General features: G+C 42.5%; 1 protein-coding gene across 2 annotated transcripts in view; it reads right to left on the bottom strand.

The window, feature by feature from the left end:
• Nucleotides 1–9,831, bottom strand: part of GMEB2 (glucocorticoid modulatory element binding protein 2) — a 43,014-nt gene extending 33,183 nt beyond the window's left edge. Inside the window, exon 1 of one of the 2 annotated variants that reach the window (XM_060771891.2) lies at nt 9,682–9,831. The gene's annotated coding sequence lies outside the window, so the exon portion shown is untranslated. The remainder of the gene's footprint in view (nt 1–9,681) is intronic. The other variant, XM_060771890.2, reaches the window with a different exon arrangement.
• Nucleotides 9,832–13,699: the final 3,868 nt, after the last annotated feature.

Raw genomic sequence — 13,699 nt, 5'->3', positions numbered from 1 at the left:
ATCTACCGGGGAGGCCCTTCTCACGCTCCCAGCACCATCTCAAGTGTGGTTGGAGGGGACAAGGGAGCGGGCCTTCTCGGTGGTTCCCGCCCCGCCTTTGAAGCACCCTCCCTTTGAAACTGTATTAAGGGGTTGTGACATGGGGCAGGTTAAGAAACACTGTCATAGAGGGAGATGTGTTCAGACCAACCCATGCCAGAGCTCCCTGTCGGCCGTGGCCACCTCCAGCTCATTGAAAGTCAAGCCAGTCACTTCAAGGATACCATCCATCCACCTTGTCCTTGGTTGGTCCCTCTTCCTTTTTCCTTCCATTTCCTCCAGCATCATTATCTTCGCCTCAGCAAGCGAGAGTTCAAAAGTGGCAGGCTCAAACCCAGCACCTCAATACGTGGGAGACTACCCCTGGGCACACAGAAGACTTGGGCGACTTGGAAGGCGCTGAACAGACTGCGCTCTGACACCACGAGATGCAGAGCCAATCTTAAGAAATGGGGCTACAGGGTGTAATCCACGGCATGTGAGTGGGGAGAAGAGCAAACCACTGACCACCTGCTGCAATACAACCTGAGCCCTGCCACATGCACGATGGAGGACCTTCTTGCAGCAACACCAGAGGCACTCCAAGTCGCCAGATACTGGTCAAAGGACATTTAATCAGCTACCAAATTTGCAAAATCTGTGTTTTTTTTAATCTGTTTGTTTGTTTTGTTCTGTTAGAAATGTAATACAATGTTCTGGTTGCGGATGACACGATAAATAAATAAATATATCTTCTCCAAGCTTTCATGTCTTCTTATGATGTGGCCAAAGCACTTCATTTTTGCTTCTAATATCCTTCCCTCCAGTGAGAAGTGAGGCTTTATTTCCTGGAGTATGGAGTGGTTGGATCTTCTTGCGGTCCAAGACACTCTCAGAATTTTCCTCCAACACCACAATTCCAAAGCGTCTATCTTCCTTTGCTCAGCTTTTATTATGGTCCATGTGTACAAAGTGGCTTTTTAGGTGAAGAAGATCTGCACCAACTTGCAACTTAAGTTGAGCAAGAGGTGCCAAGGCCAAAAGGGGACCTGGACAGGAAATACTTGAGTAACCTCCAAGCAGTGACATTCTCTGCTCGACCTCAATGGTGGAGGATAACCTTTTACAACTTTAGTGACCTCAGCATTTATAATCATTAGTAATCAGTCTGTGCAGAGCCTGTGAAACCTGAGACTCCAGCCATACCTGTTAGAAGTTCACACTGGAGTTATATTCGCCAACCCTGTCTCCTGGCAAGCAATTTCAGCCTGAAGCAGAAACACACATCTCTGCACACAGCTAGCAGAACACAGACAGGAGGAGGAGATGCAAAAGAACTCATGACGCATACTTTATCTAAGTCAACTGCAGTTAAGACAGATTTTTAAGAGTTCGGAGTGAAAAGAGGGAAATATCACACACAATCCAGTGGGCTGGATTTAGGGAGAAAGTAAAAACATATCCAGGCTGATCCGTGTCACACTGTGTTTTTAATGATACAGTACTGGAAGGAATTAAAATTGGTCTGATCCTCTCTCTAACCTTTCACTAATTCCATTAGCAGTTTTAAATGCAGAACTTCCTGTACCAGTTCCCATGTTTTCCCACCTTCTGAGTTCAAATTATTCTTGGCTGAGAGGGGCGGTATATAAATATAGTAAATAAATAAATAATAAATAAATTATTCCTAAATATGTGTGTGTGTGTGTATAATTTAAAAAATATAATTTTAAAAATGGGCATTGTTTACACAAATAAGCAATGCCCTTATCGAACGTCATCAAGTACAATGCAGTAGTATTTGTTTTGAACTGTTGTCGAGTCAATTTGAATGCAACCTCCAAGTCACCTTGACCTCAACTGCGTTGTCTTGCTTCATTAATTGAGCCTTTCTGCTCATCCTCTTTTCCTACAGCCGTCTCTCTTACCAAGTGTTACCATCTTTTCTAGAGAATCATACTATGAAGCACAACAATCTCCATCTAGTCATTAGTCTTGACTTGTACAGGACAGATTTACTTTTCCTGGTTGAAAGGAAGATACCGTATATACTTGAGTATAAGCCGACCCGAATATAAGCCGAGGCACCTAATTTTACCACAAAAAACTGGGAAAATGTATTTACTCGAGTATAAGCCAAGGGTGGGAAATGCAGTAGCTACTGGTAAATTTCAAAATAAAAAGAGATACCAATAAAATTATATTAATTTAGACATCGTTAGGTTAAATGTTTTTGAATATTTACATAAAACTGTAATTCAAGATAAGACTGTCCAACTCTGATTAAACCATAATAATAATAATAATAATAATAATAATAATAAACTTTTATTTGTACCCCGCTATCATCTCCCGAAGGACTCGCTGCGGCTTACAAGAGGCTGAGCCCAAATACAACAATAAAACAGCAGCAGCAACAACAACACAATAACTCAAAAAAACAAAGCAATAACAATTAACAACACCCAGTGATGCAATTAAAAACAATGGCTGGGCCAATTGTAACAATTAAAATTAAAAAGTGATGGGCATGACAAGGTGGGATGTTTGGAGGGGGATGGGCATGCAGATATCCTGAATCTCTGATAAAGTACGTTGGGACATAGTGCAAGGAGTTTCCTTATTCTGGAAAGGCACACTGGAACAACCATGTTTTCAAGCTCCTCCTAAAGATTACTAGCGACGGGGCCTGCCTGATGTCCTTAGAGAGAGAGTTCCAGAGTCGAGGGGCCACCACCGAGAAAGCCCTACCCCTCGTCCCCACCAATCGCGCTTGCGATGCAGGTGGGATCGTTATTCTAACCTTCTTCAAAGTGAATATGCTTACATGTCCTCTAAATAGAGTAAAATAATAATAATAATAATAATAATAATAATAATAATGTAAAATAATGGAATGTAATAACAATAATAATAGAGTAAAATAAATTTAATAATAACAATACAGTAAAATTATAAATGTAATAATAACAATAACAGTAGAGTAAAATAAATGTAATAATAACAACAATAATAAAATAATAAATGCAACAATAATTATAACAACAACAACAAAGTAAAATAATAAATAACATTGACTCGAGTATAAGCCGGGGGAGACTTTTTCAGCCTAAAAAAAGGACTGAAAAACTAGGCTTATACTCGAGTATATACAGTAAGTGTTTCCATGCAGAGCCATAAGAAATGGAGGAAAAAGAGGGGATAAAAACGATTTGGGAGGAAAAGAAGAGAGAAAAATGTATGGAAAATTAATGAAATTGCCATAAATCAGCTGTTTGGGTACCCCTTTCCCTCACAAATTCAACAACAGGGATTTTGGGAATGGAAGAAAATCCTCCCATCTGATCTTGTAAGCCAAACAAGACCAGACACTTCCTGGTCATAGATCAACAAGAAACAAGAACTGCTGTAGGTTACATTTAGGAGATAGGAACTGGCAAAACCACTTTACCTAAGAAAACTCCATGAAAATCGTAAGTCATGATGTAAATAAACATGCAGGATCTGATCTGACCTTGGTCAGATGAAAAATTCATTGTATGGCTACAAATTAACAGGTTAATAAATTAATAGGCTACATTTCAGAGGAAGGAACTGGAAAAACCGCCCCTAATAACTCCTTGCCTTAAAACCCTATGGAAAATTAATGAACTTGCCATAAATCAACAGGTGACTTGAAGACTCATATATGTATGCATATATACAAGGTGGGCCAAATGTCACAAAGGGGGTTCAATATTAAATAACTATTTTTTTTGTTTTTAATATACAATACCAGAACATCATATACAGCAAACATAGGAATTATAATCACATTACATCATGTGTAAAGTCCAATTTTTTTTCAAAAAGTTATTAAAACATTAGACACTTTTGGGACTTTTGCCACATTCTGCATATAAGTATGTGTAGGTGTGTGTGTATATACACATACATACATACAGTAGTGTATACTGTATACCCAGATTTACATTTTGTTTGTGCCTTTCCTTCCTCCTCTCCCTCATAGACCTTGTCACTTTCTTTTCTTCCATCCTTCCCTTGCTTTCTCATATACCTTCCCCTCTTATTTCATTCCTTTCTCTGCCTTCATCTTTCCTTCTTTTTCTTTCTTTCTTCCCTCTACTTCTCATCCCTTCTTTCTCCCCTTCCTTTCCCTTTTTTTTGGAAGCCACAGTATCTCAGACCAAGATGTAGGCAAACCCACACACACACACACACCTTCCAAGATATAAATCTTCATTAAACTGCTTACTTCCTCACAGAGTGGCTATCCCGACTGTGGCCTTCAGGGCGGTGTTCCAGACTTCTTGCAGCTGATCCTATCTATACACTACCCTTCTGAGTTTGCATCTGAGTGCTGAGTGCCCATCCCTATGGGCAGGTAGTGAATTCTTTTAGACTGCCATTTTAAAAAACCTTTGGGGGGAACCCTCCCCAAAACAAGGTGGATTTTGCAGTTGAAACCCCACAATTATTTTTAGGTTGGATCATGAAGGACACGCGTGCCAAGTTTGGTCAAGATCTATCAAGCCACAGAGGAGTCTTTGTGGTACAAACCAACCAACATACAAATATATTTTTCTCATATATATATACGTTGGCTGGTTGGTTAGTACATACAAATATATCCATATATATCCCTATATATATGTGTGTGTGTAATATAATCTATGTATCTAAAAGTATGTGTATACGTTGGCTGGTTAGTTTGTACATACAAATATATCCATATATATATATATATCCATATATATATATATATATATATATATATATATACACGTACAAACCAACCAGCCAACGTATATATATGAGAAAAATATATTTGTAAGTTGGTTGGTTTGTACCACAAACTATGCATCTAAAAGTATGTGTATACGTTGGCTGGTTGGTTTGTACATAGAAATAAATCCATATATATATCCACATATCCATATATATGTATATCCATATATCCACATATCCATCTATCTATCTATCTATATATATATATATATATTTGTATGTACAAACCAACCAGCCAACGTATACACATACTTTTAGATGCATAGATTATATTGCATATTTGTAATGAAAATTGCGAGTCATGGTGCAAGTAAACATGCATATTGTGGCACGAACAACCCAACCAGACAACATTTTCACACACACACACATATATAAAATGTTGGTTTGTATATATAACACATACACATATTTCAAAGTGTAGTTTGGTTGGTTGCTTTGTACATACCATAAATATATTATAAATATATGTATTTGTGTTATGTACAAACCAACCAACCTTCACTTTGACTTATATATGTGTGCATATGTGTGTGTAATATATTTATGGTACATACAAACCAATCAACATACACTTTGAAATATATTTCATATATATTTATAATATATTTGTGTTACATACCAGCCAACATACAGGGTGAGGCAGCATAACTTCCTTTTTTTTAAATGTGCGCCATTCAGTTGGTTGAAGACGTAGCGGAGCGCTAGTGGTCTCGTTCGAGAGGCGGGAGTATAAATTTTGTCCTGACACAGTTCACTCACCATCATGCATTGGAACAGTGAGGAGCGTGCTTTTGCTGTTGAAGCCTACTTTTCGAGCGGATTTGGCCCCTTGTGATTTTTTTCTATGGGGTTTTTTGAAATCCCGTGTTTATGTGAACCGTCCAAGGACCCTACAAGATTTGAAGACCAACAACCAGGAAGAAATTGCCAACATATCGCCTGCTATGCTGGCAAGTCATGACAAATGCCAGAAATCAGTTTACTCAGTGTATGGAGAATGGGGGACGTCACCTACCTAATTTGATCTTCAAAACTACGCAAAACAAAACTTAAGGTATGTGCCTACATTATATAAAACAAATTCTGATACATACAATGGGTTTTATTAAGTTTTGAAAAAAGGAAGTTATGCTGCCTCACCCTGTACATATATTTGTGGTACAAACCAACCAACCAACACACACTTCGAGACACATACATATATATGTACTAGCTATCCCCTGCCATGAGTTGCTATGGCCCAGTCTGGTGTTCTGGAAAATAATGTGAAAGCATTGGTTTCTAATATATGTAATTTCTTTATGCTTGTGGGTAAACAGTATTTGATTATGTTTTCTTGCCCTGGTAAAGGGAATTGGACTGGATGACCATAAGTATTTTCTTTTGGTCATAGGGGTTCTGTGTGGGAAGTTTGCCCCAATTCTATCCCTTGTGGGGTTCAGAATGCTCTCTGATTGTAGGTGAACTATAAATCCCAGTAACTACAACTCTCAAATGTCAAGGTCTATTTCCCCCAAACTCCATCTGTGTTCCTAGTTAGGCATATGGAATATTTGTGCCAAGTTTGATCCAGATCCTTCATTGTTTGAGTCCACAGTACTCTCTGGATGTAGGTGAACTACAACTCCTGAATTCAAAGTCAGTGCCACCAAACCCTCCCAATTTTTTTTCTGTTGGTCATGGGAGTTTTGTGTGCTGCGTTTGGTTCAATTCCATAATTGGTGGAGTTCAGAATGCTCTTTGCTTGTAGGTTAATTATAAATCCCAGCAACTACAACTCCCAAATGACAAAATCAATTTTTTTAGTGAAGGTCGCTCCTTGGGTTAGTAGGTGTTGTGCGGCCAAATTTAGTGGCAATTTGTCAAGTGGTTTTGCAGTTATGTTAATCCCATAAACAAACATTACAATTTTATTTATATACTAGCCATACCTTACCACGCTTTGCTGTGGCTGTCTGTGTATGTGTTTTGTGTGTGTATATATACAGTTTATCTGTGTGTATATATATTTGTGTATATATATGTTTGTATGTGTAGATGTGTACTTGCATATTGTGTATATGCATATTTGTGTGCATGTGTACATGTATGTATATGTATGTGTACATTTGTGTTTGTGCATATATATATACATACATACATACATGTATGAATGTGTGCATGTGTATATGTATATGAGTGTATGTGTATATATGGTGTATTTTTTGCATTTTTAAGTCTGTTCCGCCGGGGTTTTGTGTGTGTTTAGGGTTAACTGACACTCGTTGGACTGTTGGGCGTATTGTGTCCAAATTTGGTGTCAATTCACCCACTGGTTTTTGAGTTATGTTAGTCCCACAAATGAACATTGCATTTTTATTTATATACTAGCCGTCCCCTGCCATGCGTTGCTGTGGCCCACATGGGGGTTCTGTGTGTGAGGTTTGGCCCAATTCTATTGTTGGTGGGGTTCAGAATGCTCTGTGATTGTAGGTGAATTATAAATCCCAGCAACTACAATTCCCAAATGTCAAGATTCTATTTTCCCCAGACTCCACCAGTGTTCACATTTGCGCATATTGAGATTTGTGTAGTTTGGTCCAGATCCATCATTTTTTGAGTCCACAGTAATCTCTGGATGTAGGTGTACTACCAAACCCAAGGTCAATGCCCACCAAACCGTTGTAGTATTTTGTTGGTCATGGGAGTCCTGTGTGCTAGGTTTAGTTCAATGCCATCCGCCCTTTGGGGGAGATAGAGCGGTATTCCCTGTAGTGACCTACGGATGTGAGAGCTGGACCTTAGGGAAGGCTGAGTGAAGGAAGGGAGATGCTTTTGAGCTCTGGTGTTGGAGGAAAGTTCTGAGAGTGCCTTGGACTGTGAGAAGATCCAACCAGTCCATCCTCCAGGAAATAAAGCCCGGCTGCTCATTGGAGGGAAGGATACTAGAGACAAAGCTGAAGTCCTTTGGCCACATCATGAGGAGACAGCAAAGCTTAGAGAAGACATGCTGGGGAAAGTGGAAGGCAAAAGGAAGAGGGGCCGACCAAGGGCAAGATGGATGGATGGCATCCTTGAAGTGACTGGACTGACCTTGAAGGAGCTGGGGGTGGTGACGGCCGACAGGGAGCTCTGGCGTGGGCTGGTCCATGAGGTCACGAAGAGTTGGAGACGACTGAACGAATGAACATATATATACACAAACCAACCAACCCACAGTTTGACATATATATGTGTGTGTGCGCCTAATATATTTGTGGTGCATACAAACCAACCGGCCAGCTAGCCATAAAACATACAATAAAATTAAATAAATACAATCAACAAAATAGCAATATATAATACTGTTGTGCTAATATTTTGTGTATACATAATATTGATAATATTGTAATACAATAGAATGCAAATAACAATACACTATAATTATATATTTTATATTGCATGTAATATTACTAATTTATTTATTTGTCGTGTCAGAGCAAACAGTCCATTATGTTACATTTCTAACAGAACAAAGCAAACAGACAGACAAAATACAACATTTGTGAGTTTGGTAGTTGATTAAATGTCCTTTGACCAGTATCTGGCCCCTTGGAGTGCTTCTAGTGTTGCTGCAAGAAGGTCCTCCATTGTGCATGTGGCAGGGCTCAGGGTGCATTACAGCAGGTGGTCTGTGGTTTGCTCTTCTCCGCACTCGCATGTCGTTGATTCCACTTTGTAGCCCCATTTCTTGAGGTTGGCTCTGCATCTCGTGGTGCCAGAGCGCAGTCTGTTCAGCGCCTTCCAAGTCGCCCAGTCCTCTGTGTGCCCAGGAGGGAGTTTCTCATTTGGTATCAGCCATTGGTTGAGGTGCTGGGTTTGAGCCTGCCACTTTTGGACTCTCACTTGCTGAGGTGTTCCAGCGAGTGTCTCTGTAGATCTTAGAAAACTATGTCTAGATTTAAGTTGTTGACATGTAGGCTGATACCCAAACAGGGGATGAGCTGGAGATGTCTCTGCCTTGGTCCTTTCACTATTGGCTGCCACTTCCCGGCGGATGTCAGGTGGTGCAATACCGGCTAAGCAGTGTAATTTCTCCAGTGGTGTAGGGCGCAGGCACCCCGTGATAATGCGGCATGTCTCATTAAGAGCCACATCCACTGTTTTAGTGTGGTGAGATGTGTTCCACACTGGGCATGCGTACTCAGCAGCAGAGTAGCACAGCGCAAGGGGAAATGTCTTCACTGTATCTGGTTGTGATCCCCAGGTTGTGCCAGTCAGCATTCGTATGATATTGTTTCTGGCACCCACTTTTTGCTTGGGGGACATGAGAGAAGCCTCCTCGCAGGATTGCAAGATATCCGGGCGTCCCCTGGGCAACGTCTTCGTAGACGACTGATTCTCTCGCCACAGAAGCGACCAGTATATTACTAATAATGTAACAGTATAGACACATCTCTCTCCCTCATGCACACAGACTGAAGCAAGGCCACAAGTTCCCCTCTGCACTGCGGAAGAGGGAGTTTTCCATAGGGAGAAAAGAGGGCAGGCCGCGTTTGGGGAGCCCCTTTCCTTGTTGTTGTTTTTTTCCCGCCTCAAGACTGGCGCCAACGGGGCCGCGTTCCTGCGGCGCGAGCAAGAGGAGAGGAGCGGGATCGGGAGCGCGCGCGCGTTCGTGCGTGCGCGTCCCTTGTCCCCTTCCCGCTCTCCCTCCCTCCTCCCTCCGTGCGTCGCCCCTGGCAACGTGGCGAGGAGGGGGGGAGGCGGGGGGGGAGACGGCCTGGCGCAAACGCCGCCGCCGTAACGTCCTGACGCTCCGCAGGGACCCGAGGCCGGACGGAAGCGAGGAAGGAAGGGAGGCAGGCAGGGAGGCGGCGTCCTTCTCCGCCGAGGCTCGCTCGCTCGCTCACTTACCTCACGTTCCCCGGGGGAGACCCGCTGAGGAGGAGGCTGATTCCTTTTAATGGCGGGAGGGCCGAAGGGGGGGCAGAAAGCCTGCCTTGGCTGAGGGAAACGCCGAGACTCCCGTGCGCATGCGCGGCCCCCCCAATCAACCCTTCCGACTGCGCACGCGCACCTCCTCCTCTTAGTCTTCTACAGAGCCACCTGCGCTGAGACTTATTTCGCGCCGGACGGTTGGTTGGAAGTAGGCGACACTCAATCCATCGCTGGTTCTCCACTTCCTGATTAGGCCGGGAAATAAGTCCCGCCAGGAGAGCCTCACTGCGCTTGCGTGGAGGAGGAGGAGGAGGATACAGGACCCGCGTGCGAGGCCAGCAGGGAGAGGCCTCTAGGGGGCGCGCGCTGCAGAGGAGGAAGAAGCAAATCCTCTCTTCTGGCAATAATCATATAATATTAATTTATATTAAGTATTATAATAAAAATAATAAAACAATAGAATTAAATAAATACAATCAACAATATAGTAATATGGGTTGTTGTAGGTTTTTTCGGGCTATATGGCCATAGAATCAAAGAGTTGGAAGAGACCTCATGGGCCATCCAGTCCAACCCCATTCTGCCAAGAAGCAGGAATATTGCATTCAAAGCACCCCTGACAGATGGCCATCCAGCCTCTGTTTAAAAGCTTCCAAAGAAGGAGCCTCCACCACACTCCGGGGCAGAGAGTTCCACTGCTGAACGGCTCTCACAGTCAGGAAGTTCTTCCTAATGTTCAGATGGAATCTCCTCTCTTGTAGTTTGAAACCATTGTTCCGCGTCCTAGTCTCCAGGGAAGCAGAAAACAAGCTTGCTCCCTCCTCCCTGTGACTTCCTCTCACATATTTATACATGGCTATCATATCTCCTCTCAGCCTTCTCTTCTTCAGGCTAAACATGCCCAGCTCCCCAAGCCGCTCCTCATAGGGCTTGTTCTCCAGACCCTTGATCATTTTAGTCGCCCTCCTCTGGACACATTCCAGCTTGTCAATATCTCTCTTGAATTGTGGTGCCCAGAATTGGACACAATATTCCAGATGTGGTCTAACCAAAACAGAATAGAGGGGTAGCATTACTTCCCTGGATCTAGACACTATGCTCCTATTAATGCAGGCCAAAATCCCATTGGCTTTTTTTGCCGCCACATCACATTGTCGGCTCATGTTTAACTTGTCCACGAGGACTCCCAAGATCTTTTTCACATGTACTGCTCTCGAGCCAGGCATCATCCCCCATTCTGTATCTTTGCATTTCATTTTTTCTGCCAAAGTGGAGTATCTTGCATTTGTCACTGTTGAACTTCATTTTGTTAGTTTTGGCCCATTAGTGTTGTGCTAATATTTTGTGTATACATAATATTGATAATATTGTAATACAATAGAATACAAATAACAATACAATATAATTTTATATTGCATGTAATATTACTAATAGTATAACATTATAGTGGTAATATTGTGCTGTGCTAATGATATAATGTATACACATGATATTGATAAGAATAGAATACATTTGGATACACATAATAATACAATATAATGATTATATATTTTATATTATCTGTAATATTACTAATAATATAGTATAGTACAATATAGTAATATATAATACTAATTGAGCTCTGCCCCGGAGTGTGGTGGAGGCTCCCTCTTTGGAAGCTTTTAAACAGAGGCTGGATGGCCATCTGTCAGGGGTGCTTTGAATGCAGTATTCCTGCTTCTTGGCAGAATGGGGTTGGACTGGATGGCCCATGAGGTCTCTTCCAACTTCTTTGGAAGCTTTTAAGCAGAGGCTGGATGGCCATCTGTCAGGGGTGCTTTGAATGCAGTATTCCTGCTTCTTGGCAGAATGGGGTTGGACTGGATGGCCCATGAGGTCTCTTCCAACTTCTTTGGAAGCTTTTAAGCAGAGGCTGGATGGCCATTTGTCAGGGGTGCTTTGAATGCAATATTCCTGCTTCTTGGCAGAATGGGGTTGGACTGGATGGCCCATGAGGTCTCTTCCAACTCTTTGATTCTATGATTCTATGAGCTGTGGTGTTGGAGGAAAGTTCTGAGAGTGCCTTGGACTGCGAGAAGATCCAACCAGTCCATCCTCCAGGAACTAAAGCCCGGCTGCTCACTGGAGGGAAGGATACTAGAGGCAAATTTGAAGTACTTTGGCCACATCATGAGGAGACAGCAAAGCCTAGAGAAGACAATTATGCTGGGGAAAGTGGAAAGCAAAAGGAAGAGGGGCCGACCAAGGGCAAGATGGATGGATAGCATCCTTGAAGTGACTGGACTGACCTTGAAGGAGCTGGGGGTGGTGACGGCCGACAGGGAGCTCTGGCGTGGGCTGGTCCATGAGGTCACGAAGAGTCGGAGACGGCTGAACGAATGAACAACAATTATTATAAAAATAATAAAACAATAAAATTAAATAAATACAATCAATATAGTAATATATAATACTAAGTGGGTTAAAGCACTGAGCTGCTGAGCTTGTTCATCGAAAGGTCACAGGTTCGATTCCGGGGAGCGCTGTGAGCTTCCGCTGTCAGCCCTAGCTTCTGCCAACCTAGCAGTTCGAAAACATGCAAATGTGAGTAGATCGATAGGTACCGCTCCGGCGGGAAGGTAACGGCGCTCCATGCAGTCATGCCAGCCACATGACCTTGGAGGTGTCTACGGACAACGCTGGCTCTTCGGCTTAGATATGGAGATGAGCACCACACCCCAGAGTCAGACATGACTGGACTTAGTGTCTGGACTTAGTAAAGGACTTAGTGCCTTTACCTTTAATACTAATTGTGTTGTGCTATTAGTAGAACCAAGTTCACTGCACACCGCACTTACATTATAATCCTACATTCCTCCCGCCACATCAGCACTTTTAATCCTGTACCCCTACTCTGGCCGGCCCAGTTTTAATAGTGTCTTGTTGTATTGTTACTGTTATTGTTTTTCTGCTTAACTGTTTTTAATTTGCTTTAGGTATTGTATTGTTGTATTGTGTTTGGGCTTCGGCCTGTGTAAGCCGCAACGAATCCCTTGGGAGATGCTAACGGGGCACAAATAAAGTTAATAATAATAATAAATAATAATATTACTTTGTATATACATAATATTGAAAATGTAATACAATAGAATACAAATAACAATACAATATAATTATATAATTATTGTGTTGTTGTTCATTCGATCAGTCGTCTCCGACTCTTCGTGACCTCATGGACCAGCCCACGCCAAAGCTCCCTGTCGGCCGTCACCACCCCCAGCTCCTTCAAGGTCATTCCAGTCACTTCAAGGATGCCATCCATCCATCTTGCCCTTGGTCGGCCCCTCTTCCTTTTGCCTTCCACTTTCCCAAGCATCATTGTCTTCTCTAGGCTTTGCTGTCTCCTCATGATGTGGCCAAAGTACTTCAACTTTGTCTCTAGTCTCCTTCCCTCCAGTGAGCAGCCGGGCTTTATTTCCTGGAGGATGGACTGGTTGGATCTTCTCGCAGTCCAAGGCACTCTCAGCACTTTCCTCCAACACCACAGCTCAAAAGCATCGATCTTCCTTCGCTCAGCCTTCCCTAAGGTCCAGCTCTCACATCCGTAGGTGACTACAGGGAATACCATGGCTTTGACTAGGCGGATCTTTGTTGCCAGTGTGATGTCTCTACTCTTTACTATTTTATCGAGACTGGACATTGCTCTCCTCCCAAGAAGGAAGCGTCTTCTGATTTCCTGGCCACAGTCTGAATCTGCAGTAATCTTTGCACCTAGAAATACAAAGTCTGTCACGGCCTCCACGGTTTCTCCCTCTATTTCCCAATTGTCAATCATTCTTGTTGCCATAATCTTGGTTTTTTTGATGTTTAGCTGCAACCCGGCTTTTGCGCTTTCTTCTTTCACCTTGATTAGAAGGCTCCTCAGCTCCTCCTCGCTTTCGGCCATCAGAGTGGTGTCATCTGCATATCTGAGGTTGTTAATGTTTCTTCCAGCAATTTTCACCCCAGCTTTGCA

The sequence above is a fragment of the Anolis sagrei genome, chromosome 4 (genome assembly GCF_037176765.1).
Source record: "Anolis sagrei isolate rAnoSag1 chromosome 4, rAnoSag1.mat, whole genome shotgun sequence".
NCBI lineage: Eukaryota > Metazoa > Chordata > Lepidosauria > Squamata > Dactyloidae > Anolis > Anolis sagrei.
Note: the sequence above shows the minus strand (reverse complement) of the source record. Positions and strands in the feature narration are given on the sequence as shown.